The sequence below is a fragment of the Hordeum vulgare genome, chromosome 5H, assembly GCF_904849725.1.
Source record: "Hordeum vulgare subsp. vulgare chromosome 5H, MorexV3_pseudomolecules_assembly, whole genome shotgun sequence".
Taxonomy (NCBI): domain Eukaryota; kingdom Viridiplantae; phylum Streptophyta; class Magnoliopsida; order Poales; family Poaceae; genus Hordeum; species Hordeum vulgare.
This window is the reverse complement of record NC_058522.1, coordinates 245,648,544-245,663,654: the sequence shown is the minus strand read 5'-3', so window position 1 is coordinate 245,663,654 and position 15,111 is coordinate 245,648,544.

Here is a 15,111-nt window from a genome sequence, read left to right as displayed (position 1 = left end):
GATTTAAAGATTTGAAAGAAATCCCCGAGGTACTAACTAAAGGTTGAGCTTTCTGAAAGATTCACAAAGGTCAGGCTGGAGAGGCTTCAGAATGAGACTGTTGCAGTAAGCCTTCCTGCTCAAAGCATCTGCCACGACATTAGCTTTGCCTGGAGTATACTCAACGCTCGGATTAAAATCTTGGAGCATTTCCACCCAACGAGTTTTCCGGAGATTCATGTTAGGCTGGGTGAAGATGTACTTGAGACTCTTGTGATCGGTGAACACTTCAACCTTCCGTTCCAACAAGAGGAGTCTCCAAGTCATCACAGCATGTACCACTGCTGCCAGCTCAAGATCATGCACAGGATAATTCTTCTCAGCTGGCTTCAAGTGCCTCGAGGTATAAGCAACAACTTTCTTCTCTTGCATCAGAACTGCACCAAGACCTTGAAGAGAGGTATCGCAGAACGCTTGGTAAGGTTTGGAATCATCAGGAGGAACCAAGAATGGAGTAGAGGTGAGGTTCTCTTTGAGTGTGTCGAAGGCCAACTGACACTCTGGAGACTAGGCATACTTCACACCCTTCTGAATAAGACTTGAGAGAGGCTTAGCAATCTTGGAGAAGTTCTCAACGAACCTTCTACAATAGCTTGCAAGCCCGAGAAAGCTTCGAAGCTGCTTCACATTTTGCGGAGGCTCCCACTCAACAATGGCCTTCACCTTCGACGGATCAACTTTGATGCCCTCGGCAGAGATGATGTGCCTAAGATAGACAACTTCTTTCAACCAGAACTCACACCTGGAAAACTTGGCATAGAACTTATGCTCTCTCAGTTATCAAGCACCAGCCTGAGATGTTCTTCATGCTCTTCCTCAGTTTCCGAAAAGACCAAAATATCGTTGAGATACAGCAAGACGAACTCATTCTTGAACGGAGAGAATATATAGTTCATCATTCGACAAAATGTCGGTGGAGCATTTGCCAGACCAAAAGACATGACCGTATACTCATACGACCCAAAACTTGTCCTGAAAGCAGTCTTTGGAATATCCTCTTCGCGAATGCGAATTTGATGATAGCCATCCTGAGATCGAGCTTGGAGAAGATCTTAGCCCCTTTCGACTGCTCGAACAACTCATTTATGTTCAGAAGTGGATACTTGTTTCTGATTGTCTTCTTGTTCAATGGACGGTAATCGACACACAATCGGTCCGTGCCATCCTTCTTCTTGACAAACAACACTCCACAGCCCCACGGAGACGAGCTTGGTCTGATCAGACCCAAACGCTTTTGCTCATCGAGTTGCCTCTTAAGTTCCTTCAGCTCTTCTGGACCCAATTTGTACGGCCGTTTGCACACAGGCTCAGTACCTGGTTCAAGCTCAATAACAAATTCAACTTCTCGGTGCGGAGGCATTCCTGGCAGTTCTTCTGGAAACACATCTTCATATTTGCAGACCACAAGGACTTGCGAAATAGGATTAATCTCACCCTTCTCATTCAAAGAGAACAGACGGATTGTGTCATCGCGCACCGCGAAGATAATCACGTCCTCCGAAGAGTGAGTAAGCTTCACTTCTTTAGCTTCACAATCAATCGATGCCTTGTTCATGGCCAACCAGTCCATACCAGGGATCAAATCAATGTTAGAATTGCCCAAGACAATAGGAGACGCCAGAAAAGAATAACTACCATCTTGACAGAAACATCTGGAACAACCCAACGAGGACTCATAAGCATCCCCGGAGAAACAATGTCCAAAGACTTAGCCAACTCTTGAAGATGGAAATCATGCTTTGCCTCAAACGGATATGACAAGAAAGAATGCGATGCACTATCAAACAGTACTTTAGCTGGAATATCATTAATGAGGAGGTTACCCATAATCACATCTGACGAGTTCTCTGCTTCAGCCGCATTCACCATGTTGACTCGAGCAGACCTGGGGTTGAACTTCACGATAGAATTTCTTGGAGGTTTGCCTGGAGGAGGAGGCGGAAGACGGAGCTGAGAAGTGCACTTGTTGGCATAGTGACCCTTCTGCCCACACTTGTGACAAGTAACATCTGCCGGCTGACGGTACTGTGTCTGAGGAGGCCCTTGCTTCTCCTGTTGGAATCTCTGCTGGAAAGCTGGGTTGGGTGGGTGGGAAGAACCACGACCACATGAATGCTTGAATTGCTGCGTGTGCCGAGGAGGAGGAGGAGACACCCAAATACGCCTGTTGCTTCTGAACCACCTGAGTTGAGGAAGACGAGGTGGAATCTCTCAAGCGCTTCTTTGAATTCTCCACCCTCAACAAAGCTGCCTCAGCCCTGAGAGCTAAGTTGTAGAACTTATCGAACTCCTCAGGATCGTGCAAAGTGAGAGCTAGCGGCAAATCTTCTTTCAAACCACCTCTGAACTGATAAATCTTGCTCTTCTGATCAGGGATATGCTGCAAGGCGTATCGGGCTAGCTCGTGGAACTCGATGTTGTACTTGTACACGGAGTTACACCTTGCTTCAAGCTCCTGAATTTCTCACGCATTTCCTCCACAAAGCTGGACGGAATGTAGTGGGATCTGAAGTCTCTGCAGAACTCATCCCAACAGATCACTCTGGCACCCCTGGAATCCTTCAGCTGCTGCCACCAGATAGATGCTTGCCCCTTCAGCTGGAATGTTGCAAACTTGACGAAATCCTCTGGACGTACATTGCTACATTCAAAGTGCTTGTTCATGTCGCGGATCCAATCCTCAGCATCAAATGGTTGGTCACGCGATGTCAAGGTCTTCGGCTGATTTGACAGGAACTGACTCAGATTAGCAAACTGATTCCCCCCCATGATGGAAGTTTCCTTGGTGCTGATTAGTCCTCTCTTGCAACAACTGTATCAACATCTGAGTGTTTGCATTTGTAGCATCCATCACCGCTTGCCAAGCCTCTGGAGGAGGAGGCGGCGGAGGAGGATTCTCTGGAGGAGGAGGTGGTGGCGGCATATCCTCACGACCCGGATTCTGGCGAGTTGGTGGAGCCATCTTGAAGACGGACAACACATTAGCCCACAGAATAAATTGAAGGTATAGCTGAATCAAAAGGTAGGAATATCAGAACAGGAATATTAGCAATTGCACTCGAACAAAATAGTAAGGATGCTTCCTCAAAGTGGTTGTCGACAAAATTCTGATTAAGACCACTTGCAAAAAAGTATGAGCTAGAACTGCTCGGAACAAACGAATGATCGAGATTTCATCCGATATCTTCGTGGATAAGATCGCACGGGCTCGAATTTACAGTAGCCATCCTTTGCAAGGTAGTGCACACGACTTATGAAGTATCCCCGAGTTGTAGCAAGCTACAAGGACTCTTTAAGACACAACAAGAACCGCTATAAGACGACCACGAACAAACATACCCACTGAATGTCGAATCCCAACCTCACATCATGCATCTGTAGGAAGATTGTCCTATAAGTCACTACTTGATATCCCACCTATGAATTCCCGAAATATCTGGTCATGCAATCTGGTACACAGATACAAGGAGTAATATTCACACAACTCCTATACTAACCCGTCCACTGTATGACATCCGTCATAACATAACCAGAATCTCGGACCTTCATCTACTACAGACCCTCATGATCACAACGATACAAAGTATGGCAGTACTCCTGAACAATCTGCACCAGTACTGGGGACATCGGGGTTATCTCGCCACTACTAGTATTTAAGCAATTACGAACATCCTTCGTTCTGAGATACTCAGAAATCTGAATGATGGCGATGTGCACAAGAATCCCCTGGAGCTCAACTCCCCCGAAGAAATCAAGGCAGACACGAGGCAGCAAGACAGAATTCCGTCACATCGATATCATATAGATTTCAAAAATACCCACGTGATCCTAAATTTTTTTTGAGCGAGAAGATGAGTAGAATTAAGATTTCCTAAGTCGAGAACCTCAACAGAGCATGGAAGAGGAGAAAAAAGAATCCTACTTTCCGATATAACTAAGACTCAACATTTTACTAGACTCGACTCAGCCAAGTACGATCACACAAAGGCTCCTATGGTCATAAGGCTCTGACTACCAACTTGTAACGACTGAGATGCAGTCCTTTCCGATTTAGGGAACGAGGCCCCAAAATGGAAAGAAGCACATCTAAGCGTTTCGCAAGCAAGATAAACATAGCACATACATAATTAAAGAATGACAAATAGGGAATCGTTTGCCATCTCATAGATAATATCAGAGTTTACATCACACATTTATTCAGACAAGGTAGTTCTGCTACGGACTCCATAACATAAGAAAAGGCTATGCTATCCCTCATGCTTGCCCACGATCACGACCATGCCTCAGTCTTCCGGATAGTTCACGTACAGGCGGTCGTTCTCCTCATCGTACAACCACGCCAGGTGCGTGTCATCGAGATCACCTGTGTCAGACGTACCTGTACCTGTTGGGGTGTTGAAGTAATCTGTGAGCCACACGGACTCAGCAATCTATGACCTCGGTACCGAAACTAGTCAAGTTATTAGGTTAGGAAGGTTCAGTGTCTAGGTTGCAGCATCCTAAGCATTTATGGTGGCTAACTTACGTGGAACAAGTTATTCATGTGGTGGTCTACGCTAGCGGGCAAAGACTAGCTGATCACTAAGTGATCGTGAACACCTACCTACGTCAAACATAACCCCACCGTGTTCCTGATCGAAGAGAGGTCTTCGAAGGGGACAATCACGGTTACGCACACCGTTGGTAGTTTTATTAGATTAAGTTCAAGTTATCTATTACCGGATGTTAACAAATATTCCAAGTTGCACATAACCGCGGGCACGGCTTTCCGAAAGATTAAACCCTGCAGGGGTACTCCAACTAGTCTATCACAAATAGTCACGGGCCGCAAAGTAATCCTTTGTCACGATTCTCGTGATCTCGTCAGATTCCTTAGAGGAAAATCTCCACTCTGGGGAGAACCAAAGCTTCTCCGGGATTCCTATACACAAGATATATCGCTAAGGTAAGACAAGACTAGCAGGATCTCCCGTCGTGTCGACGACCCAGATAAGAGTCGCGTATCTCAGTCTCAGGACACGACGGAAGAGTCACACTACGGGTTATACCAAACCTCAGGTTGCCCTGTGGTGGCCCCATAGTCTACTCAATTTGGACCAACACTCATGAGGAGCACTGGCCCGGGTTGTTGATTAAGTCCTCGGGGTAGCTATTCCCTATGCAGATTATTATTAGTGATAAGCAAATTAAAACCAATGTTGTCTCCTGCCGGACAAGTCTTAACACTACACGATTTATCAAGGGGGTCCCCATAACAACCCCGAACGTGTTAGGAGCGATTAGTTATGGAACCAAACACCGGTAGCTGGAAACTATGGCGGGAATAACGGAACAAAACACCCTGCAAAAGGCTAGGCTTCCCGTCAGTACCAAGTATATAGGTGCATTCATTAAATAACAGATTTAACATAATGATATCAAAACTCATTTTATCACATGAGACGAATGCACCTGCAACTCGCAACGCTAACATTAGAAGCTGAGAAAGCCTACCTAGCCATTCAATATTAGCTAGGAGGGGAAAATGTTTGGGTTTCCTGGCAATATCAGGAGGCAATTATTTCAGTGGTAGGCAGCGAGCATATGACGAAGGAAACGTGAATCTAGGCATAACAAAGCTAGAGACGGTATCAAGCTCATGGTCATCTTGCCTGTGATGTCTTCAACTTGGAACTGCTCTTGTTCATCCTGCACGTACTCTCCCGAATCCACGTAATCGCTCTCTGTTCCCGGTGCTACCCAACATAAAATTAGCATCCAATGAACAACATCACAACATGATGCAACAAACACCTGATGCATGAGATGAGAATGAACATGCATCTCTATTCTAGTCACTTGCATAACCATGAGAAGAAACTACAAATTTGTGGACAGAACTTCACCCTAAGCTATCTTGACATGCATGAAGATGACATGAAAAGATGCATCACGCGAAAACGATGCAAAAACATATAAATAACGTTATGAACGGAGCTACGGATCAGCCGGAAACTACGAAACAAAAATGGAGTCCTACGGATCAACTCCATCACAAACACACCCCAATGGCATACTTATGGTATTCCCAGGTTGCCACATCACCAAACAATCAAGTATAGATGGGGTGGTGCAAAGAAACTCACCACACCACCAACTATGCACTCACAAGCATCAAAACAACAAAACTATGCAATCTGTCATAAACAGCAACATAGCACTTTGAAAGCAACATGCACAACACCTATAGCCACCCAAATGTGCCAAATAAGATATGTGGCAAAATCTATTCAAAACCTCTACAAGCATGAGCAAAAGGATAATACAAAGGAGTTACACACACAAAGATCTACAAGTGCTAACTTGGAAAAAATATCAGTTTTCAGGACTTAGTGAAATTCTGAGATTCTCACTAGCTGTTTATGCTCTGAAGCATTTTGACAACACCCAAAACAATATCTATAGGAATTCAAATGGAATGAAAATTTACAGAGAACTAGACAAGCAATAAATCAACAACTCTCTAGTTGATTGCAAGGGCTTATTCCCAACACATGAACTTTTGCAACCACAACTACAAGGGAAGAAAATAACAGCAGTTTCTGAGATTTTCACTAAGCTGATATTTTCAGCCACATGCCTACTTTGACAAAGCACAACTTGCACATATAAACTCTTAAGCATAAAACAAAACCACAATGTTGTAGAGGGGTTCACCCTCTACTGCCACAACAAGGAATCACCCTCTTAGGCTCATCACATCACATGGAACCAAGCTCAAAACTTAGAACAAAACAGAAAAATGACATTCCCAGAAAGTGTACCAAAGGGAAATCTGATTCCACCATTGGATTCCTGGGATGATTCTACCCCAATAACATATATTATACCTAGGTACTTGCATAGAAAAAATGGGCACAAAGTAGAAAGGAAAATCTACATGGAAATGACATAGATGCAAATAGTGCTATATCACATGTGTTGCACACAAGATTATCACCTACTCATGCACTTGCACACTCTCATCACTCCATTGGTGCAAATGAGGGGTAGACCTCATGTTCATGTGCCTTAGCACACCACCACACACACACATACCTCAAGCATACATAAACTAGCACCTACACATGCTATTACAAAACACACTCACTTACTTACACTCACCTCACTATCACTACAAACACATACAAGCTTGCACACAAGTGCTCACTAAGGGAAAACCATGCCTTGACATGTGGGTGTCACACACGCACATGCACACACACACATGCACATACCACATGTAAGATGCACCACAATATCACCTACACACACACAAGCCCATGGGTGCTTGCACCACAGAAGCACACACCTCATACATCAACTACACAAACTCTTGGGCGATTGCACCACACACATACATCTCATGGGGGCTTGCTCACACACACACCCTTGCACTCAAGATCCCTACACATGCATCACTACACATGCTAGCAAGATAAACTAGAGACAACCTACTAGCATAAAAATATTAGGCCACACACTTGTGCTGACCAAGCAAGTTGCAGCAACAATACCTTGAACAGCAAGAAGAAAACACAAAAAAAATAAAAGGGGGCAGAGGGGATTCGAACCCATGCCCTTCTGAACTACACACAGAAACAACTCCACTGCGCTACCGCTCCTTGCTCGACGGAATAGAGGAGGCATACAGGGTGAGATATCCTCCTCCTGCTACTGTGCCCAAAATAAAACAAAAAAAGGGGTGTGCGCTGCGGGACACCAACCCACAACCACCAGCTGCGCCAAAACCCACTTACCACTCTGCTATGCGTATGTATGTTAACAGAGAGGAGGGCTCTGCTCTTTTGAGCAACCCCTCTGGATGTAACACACCTGACGGTGGCCGAAACAGGCGAGGCTCACCGTCGGCGATCTACTTCAAATCGAGCACATGCTCGTTGCTGGGAGGAAGATGAACACACACGGTTCCATTCCACTACCTAACTCGCCACGAGAAGGCCTACGGCTACAGCTCCACGACACGCGGCAGCGCCGGCGATAGAGGGAAGAACGGCGGCGAAGATACGGCTCTATACGCGAGATCTAGCTACCGGGGAAGGGGAAGGTTGCTCGTGCTCACCCACTGGACGAGGAAGCCGAGTCTGCCGGAGAGGACGTCGGGGAAGTAGTGGAAGAAGCTGCGACGGAGGAGATCATTGGAGAGGAAGAAGACCGTCGTCGAAGTAGGGGAAGTAGTGGCGTTCGGCGTCGATTGGATGCGGGAGCGGAACCTCTTGTCGTCCCACATGCTCGCTGAGGACTTGGAGAGGAAGCAGGGGAACGGCAGCGAGGAGCTCTTCAAGGTACGGCCATGGCGGAGGAGGAAGTCGTCCCGCTGTTGTCGATATGGGGAGAGGGAGGAGGAAGAGGAAAGGAGTGGCGGCAGCTTGGAGGAACCCTAGGCCCTGCACGGACACCAAGGGGGCTTTATAGGAGGAGGAGGAGGCGAGGGACGCGCTTCCTTGACGTCTGTGAGCATGACGTCGTGTTTGTCGCGCTGTCTCTGAAGAAAACTGAAGGAAAGGCGAGATGAGGGAGATGCCGTCTATAGGAACAGGCTGCGCGCGAGAGAGGTAAGTTACTAGGCCAGCTAGGGGAGTAAGCCCGCTCGAAGGCGCCAGGTAGAGAAAAAGAAAACCCACTGGGTTTTCTATTTTAAAACAAACAGAGACAAAGACAATTACACATGCAACACTGTTGACCCTAAAAATAAAACAAAAATTCCCCTGGTCATAAGGAATTATGACCTATTTAAATAAAATGAAAAATGAGTTTTTGGAGTAATTAAATATTTATAAAACAGAATTAATTAATATGTTTTGTGAATATTTACCCCACTCAAACAAAGTTCAAAACACTTTAAACCTAGCATCACATCCACCACAATTCACACTAAAACATGAACATTTTTGAATCAGGGATGGAGCAAGTGAAACTTGAGCTTTGAGAAAATGGAGAGGGGGGTTTTTAAATCCTATTGCAAACTAACATACATCACTTCACCTATCATCACACATCATCACTCCACCACATACCACATCCAACACATCCAAGGATCACAATAACAACAAACACAAGAGGCATGGAATGAAATGAATGCATGAATGCAATGGGGAACAAGACATGCACACGAAATACCACAAGCATATAACTCTCATAACAATGACATGATGGACCCACATACAAGAAGGTTCCAAATAAGGCAAGTTACACTATGGGGCATTACACTAGCCTAGAATACATCTCAGTGAGTCCTTCACCATCCTTCATCTTGAATTTGTGATTCTGGCTTTGAAGCACATCCAACTTAGATTCCCTAACATAATCAATACCTTCGTGCATATCTATCAAAGTATCCCAAATTTCCTTTGCATTCTCAAGGCAACTGCCTTTCTTGAATTCTTCGGGACACAAGCATTTGAACAGGATGTCAAAGGCTTGAGCATTGTATTGCAACATCTGCAACTCATCCACTGTCCCATCACGATCCGGTTATCTTCCTGCTATGAAGAAATCACCTTGCACACCAACACGAACAATGGCCCAAACAGCATGATTATGACCAAGAATATGCATTTTCATCTTATGCTTCCAACTAGCGAAGTTTGTAACATGGAAATATGGACATCTACGATGCTAATTTTCCTCACTAGATGCCATACTCTCCTAGGTTGTGAAACCAATGCAATGGATACCAAAGCTCTAATGCCACTTGTAGGATCAAACGTATGTCTAGAGGGGGGGGGGTGTGATTAGACTACTTCACAAGATAAAACTTAGCCTTTTCCCAATTTTAGTAATTATGACAAGTTAAGTTCACCCGACACATGCACATCTAAGAGAGTAGCAATGGAAAGTAAAGACATGCAAATGTAAAGTAGAAGGTAAAGTAGGGAAATCAAACGCAAAGGTCTACACGATGATTTTTGGCATGGTTCCGATAGGTGGGGCTATTATACATCCATGTTAGTGGAGATTTCAACCCATAGAGGGTAATGGCTGTGAGAGTCCACGGAGGGCTCCACCCACAAGGGGTCCACGAAGAAGCGGCCTTGACTATTCTACCTTGGCTTCCGCCCACGAAGGACTAGGCTCACTCATGGTATATCTTCACAAAGTAGGCGATATCATTTCCCTTACAAACATCTTGTTTCAACTCCACAACACGAAGTAGGAGGCTCCAAAGCAACACCTAACCAATCTAGGACGAACCACCCCCAAAAGGTAGTAGATATGGTAGAACGATGAATTCCTTGCTCTCGTGCTTCAAAAGATAGTCTCCCCAACACTCAATCACTCTCTCACAGATTAGACATGGGTAGGATAGATTGATTTCGTGGAAAGCAAGTTGGGGAGGCTTCATATCAAGTTTCAAATGGTAGGATTGGAATCTCTTGATGTCAACACATGAGTAGGTGGCTCTGTCTTAGAAAAATGGATCTCGCAATGATATTTGTGTTCTGAGTGCTTCCTCTTCGAATGAGAGGTAGGTGGAGGGGTATATATAGGCATCCCCCAAAGTACAACCATTAAATCATTATTTCCCAAATTGGTGACACCAAAATTTTAATCTTGGTGGTACCAAGTTGCGCTAAATGTGGCAACTATTGAATTCTCAGTGAGACCGATATATGAATCTCGGTGGTATCTATATGATGACCTAGACCAGTTTCCAAATCTCGGTGAGACCAATTTCAAACTCACAAATACCAATTCTTGAAATCTTCTCAGCAGAAAGTTGGTCACTGAATCTTGGTGGCACCGATGTGAAAGTTGGTGGTATCGGGATGGTAGGGTTTGGCATAGGTTCTCTCAAGTGTAATATCGGTAGGGTCGTGTGGGAATAGCTGGTTGCACCGATTTTGCTGACATGGCTTTGGACAGAGATATTTTGTGGGAGAATGGATGTGTATTTTTGGTGGCTACCTCTAATCACCTAAGCAACCAATTCATCATAATACCTCACCCCTTTTAATAGTATTGGCTTTCCAATGGACTCAAAGTGATTTTCACAAATGTAAAATGTAGAGTCTTCTTGCTTGAAGCTTGAGACAATCCTATTCCTTTCCTTGCATTAAGGGGCTTCTCCACACAATCCTATAGCCAAGGCAACTTCGAGCTTTTCTGAAATATACTCTATGAGCTCATTAGTCCAATGATGCATATGCTCCGATCGATTATCAAAGCCACCTTAGGGAGCAATTGCGTTTTCACTAAGTTTTTCACTTTGAGCACTAGCGCCTCTAAAAATCCATGCTTCCCTCTGTGAAGGGCCTATCAATTCACTTTATGCAATTTTTATTTTTAATTAGAGTCTCCACCTTCTCTTATAAAGCACCAACTAAGGAACACCATTATCATACTTGATCATTGGATGTAGTTAATATTTGAGTGTGTTGCATGAATGGATCAATGATAGAGCCTGATGGGCTAGGAATACCGTTCTTTAGCGTTGATATTTTCAAAGACTTGGTTGCTTGTTGATATGCTTGAGTATTGAAATTTTCATGTCAAACTATAGACTATTTCTTTGTACCATCTATAAGTCCATATGTCCATGCTGAAAAGAAAAAGAATATGATGAACATGTGAGGCACCATTCCACATCAAAAATTGTGTTTCTATCATTTACCTATTCGAGGACCAGCATGAATTAAGCTTGGGGATGCAGATACGTCTCCAACATATCTATAATTTTTGATTGTTCCATGCTGTTATGTTATCATTCTTGGATGTTTTATGCTCATTTTATAGCAAATTTATATCATTTTTTGGGACTAACATATTGACATAGTGCCTAGTGCTAGTTGCTATTTTTTGTTGTTTCTTTCCTTCACAGAAAATCCATATTAGATCATTTCCAAATGCCATGAAGCTTTATGGAGATTTTTTTGGACCAGAAGGAAACTTTGGAACCAAGAATGAGCAGCACACGAGGCCCAGGGGGCATTAGACATCAAGGCGCACGAGAGGCCCCTGGCGCGGCCTAGTGTCTAGTGGTGCCCTCGGGCGCCTCCTCCACCACCTCTAAGCTCTATAAATACCCTAATATTTATAAAATCTTAGAGGAGTCAATGGAAAATCGTTTCGGGCGCCGCAAGTTCCATAGCCACACAATCCATTTTATAGACTGTCCCGGAGAGGAACACGATCCGTAGGGGTTCACCATCCTCATTGGTGCTTCTACGATGATGCGTAAGTAGTTCATATCAGACCTACGCGTCCTTAGACACTAGCTAGATGGTTTTCTCTCTCGTTTTGTTTCTCAATACAATGGTCTCTTGGAGATCCATATGATGTAAATCTTCCTTTTGCGGCGTGTTTGTTGGGTTCCGATGAATTGTGAGTTTATGATCTGAACTATGAAAACATATTCATGCTTGATTATTATAGCCTCATATTTCTTCTCTGATGTTTAGTTTTGATCTGGACAACTTGATCTTTTTCTTGCAATGGGAAGAGGTGCTTTGTGTTGGGTTCAATCTTGAAGTGCTCAATCTCAGTGACAGAAAGAGACATGACACAGATGTATCGTTGCTATTGTCACAACCGCAATCTCTTCAGTTAATATCCCATAAATTATTTCAGGAATATCCCATAAATTATTTCAAGAATTTTATGGTCGGGATTTTTCCCAAACAAAAATAAAACAGAGTGCATTTAAATGGAAACATAATTAAATGAGAAGAAAGCGAAAAGGGGTAGAAGTACCGGGGCCTCTTACCTAGGTAAGAGGTGGCCTAACCAACCGTTGGTGCTTCCATGTAGTCTTCTTCGTCTGCCATTAGGCACAGGAGAGCGAGCATCACACCATGGTCGGGCGCCATGCCAGCCACTGCCAGCCTGCGTGCCTCCCGAGCCAACGCAATGCGCGGATAAATCTCCCCGAGTGCCGTCCCGATCGATATCGATCCCCACTCGCCCCTGCTCTCTCCTTGTCCCCCTGCACGCCATGGACCCCTGATGCTCGAGCTCGCCATCATTACCAACGTAGTGTAGCGCCTGTCCCCCATCCCTGAGCTGCTCTTGAGCTCTGCCTCAAGCTGCTCCTTCTTCTCTCCAAGGCAATCGATGCTAGGAACTCTACAACATCGACCCCGAGCTCGTCTTGAACTTCGGTCTCCGTAGATCGCCTGCACCATTCGCCATCTTCAGGTCGTCCCCTTGCAAGCTCTCAACGTCTACGTCTTCGTCGTGAGCCCCGCCACGTGAGATCATCATCGACTATGCTCTGGTGCTCCTATAGTGATCTTGGCACCATCGTTAGCTTCGTGAGGTTGCATGGATGTCGTAGCCGTTAAGCCCGAGCCCTTTTACACTTTGCTTCGTTGATCCCTACGAGGCCCGATCGCCGGCTGCCGCGTCGCTTTATGCGGGTGAGGTTCCCCTAGATGGATGCGGTCGAGCAAGGCTTCGCTCGGGTGGTTTCCGCATGACCAGCCGGTACGTGTAGCGCTTTTCCGGCTAGAAGCCGCCATCGGTTTGGTCACCACCAGTGAGATTTCGGCACGGCCCAACGTGGCAACTCATTAGGAGCTAATCCCGTTGATTAGTTAGGGTAATAGCCGCTAACAGTGGGCCCTAACCCTGGTCAAAGCGAGGGTCAACTCGAAAATTAACCCCGAGTCAATGACAGGTGGGTCCCACCTACCAATGTCACTATCCGATCCTGGGTCACTAATGAGTGGACCCCACTCGTCAGGATTGACCTGGCAATGGTCAGCTGACCTACTGGCGCAATGCTGATGCAATGCTGACGCGTTAATTTATTTTCTTCCTAGAAATAACTCAGGAAATTCCAGAAAATATTTAAAACTTGGAAAATTCATAGAAATTAATCTTTAACTCAGAGTGAAATAAATTATATATAAAAAATTATAGAAAAATTCGAGGAATCCATTTGTGCTATTATCATGCATGTTAGAAAAAGTTGTACCTGGTAATCAGGTCAAATCAATTAAAAGGTGTTGGAAATACCATACGTGTAGTTTGAATTTGAACCCTATGTTCAAACCAACTTCATTTAAATTTAATGCTAGTTGCATTACATCATCCTACTCATTTTTTCATGCCATGATCATGCATCATATTGTTGCACTTGTTGTGTATTGATTGCTAATTTATTTCTATTGCGGTAGGTTCGGATACTCGTGTATGTGATCAAAGACCAGCTAGTACCGCACATTGGGTTCCGGTAACTTGACCCCTCTCACCTTATTAATCGCCTCGTACCCTGTCCAGGAGTTGGAAGTAGTTTCTAGTGTTTGTAGCATATACTGGGGGCCGTGCATCGTGACGACCCACAAGTGTAGGGGATCTATCCGAGTCCTTTTGATAAGAAGAGTGTCGAACCCGACAAGGAGGAGAAGGAAACGACAAGCGATTTTCAGTAAGGTATTCTCTGCAAGCACTGAGGTTATCGGTAACAGATATTTTTGTGATAAGGTAATTCGTAACGGGTAGCAAGTAACAAATGTAATAATGGTGCAACAAAGTGTCCCAAACCTTATTTAGCAAAGGACAAGCATGTACAAACTCTTATGTAAAGCAAAGCGCTCCCGAGGACACATAGGAATTTTTGTCAAGCTAGTTTTCATCATGCTCATATGATTCACATTCGTTACTTTGATAATTTAGTATGTGGGTGCACCGGTGCTTGGGGGCTGCCCTTACTTGGACAAACATCACACTTACGATTAACCTCTCTCTCAAGCATCCGCAACTACGAAAGAAGAATTAAGATAAATCTAAGGATAGCATGAGACATATGGATCCAAATCAGCCCCTTACGAAGCAACGCATAAACTAGGGTTTAAGCTTCTGTCACTCTAGCAACCCATCATCTACTTATTACTTCCCAATGCCTTCCCCTAGGCCCAAATAATGGTGAACTTTCATGTAGTCAATGTTCACATGACACCATTAGAGGAGAGGCAACATACATCTCATCGAAATATCGAACGAATACCAAATTCACATGATTACATATAGCAAGACTTATCCCATGTCCTCAGGAACAAACGTAATTACTCAGAAAGCATATTTATGTTC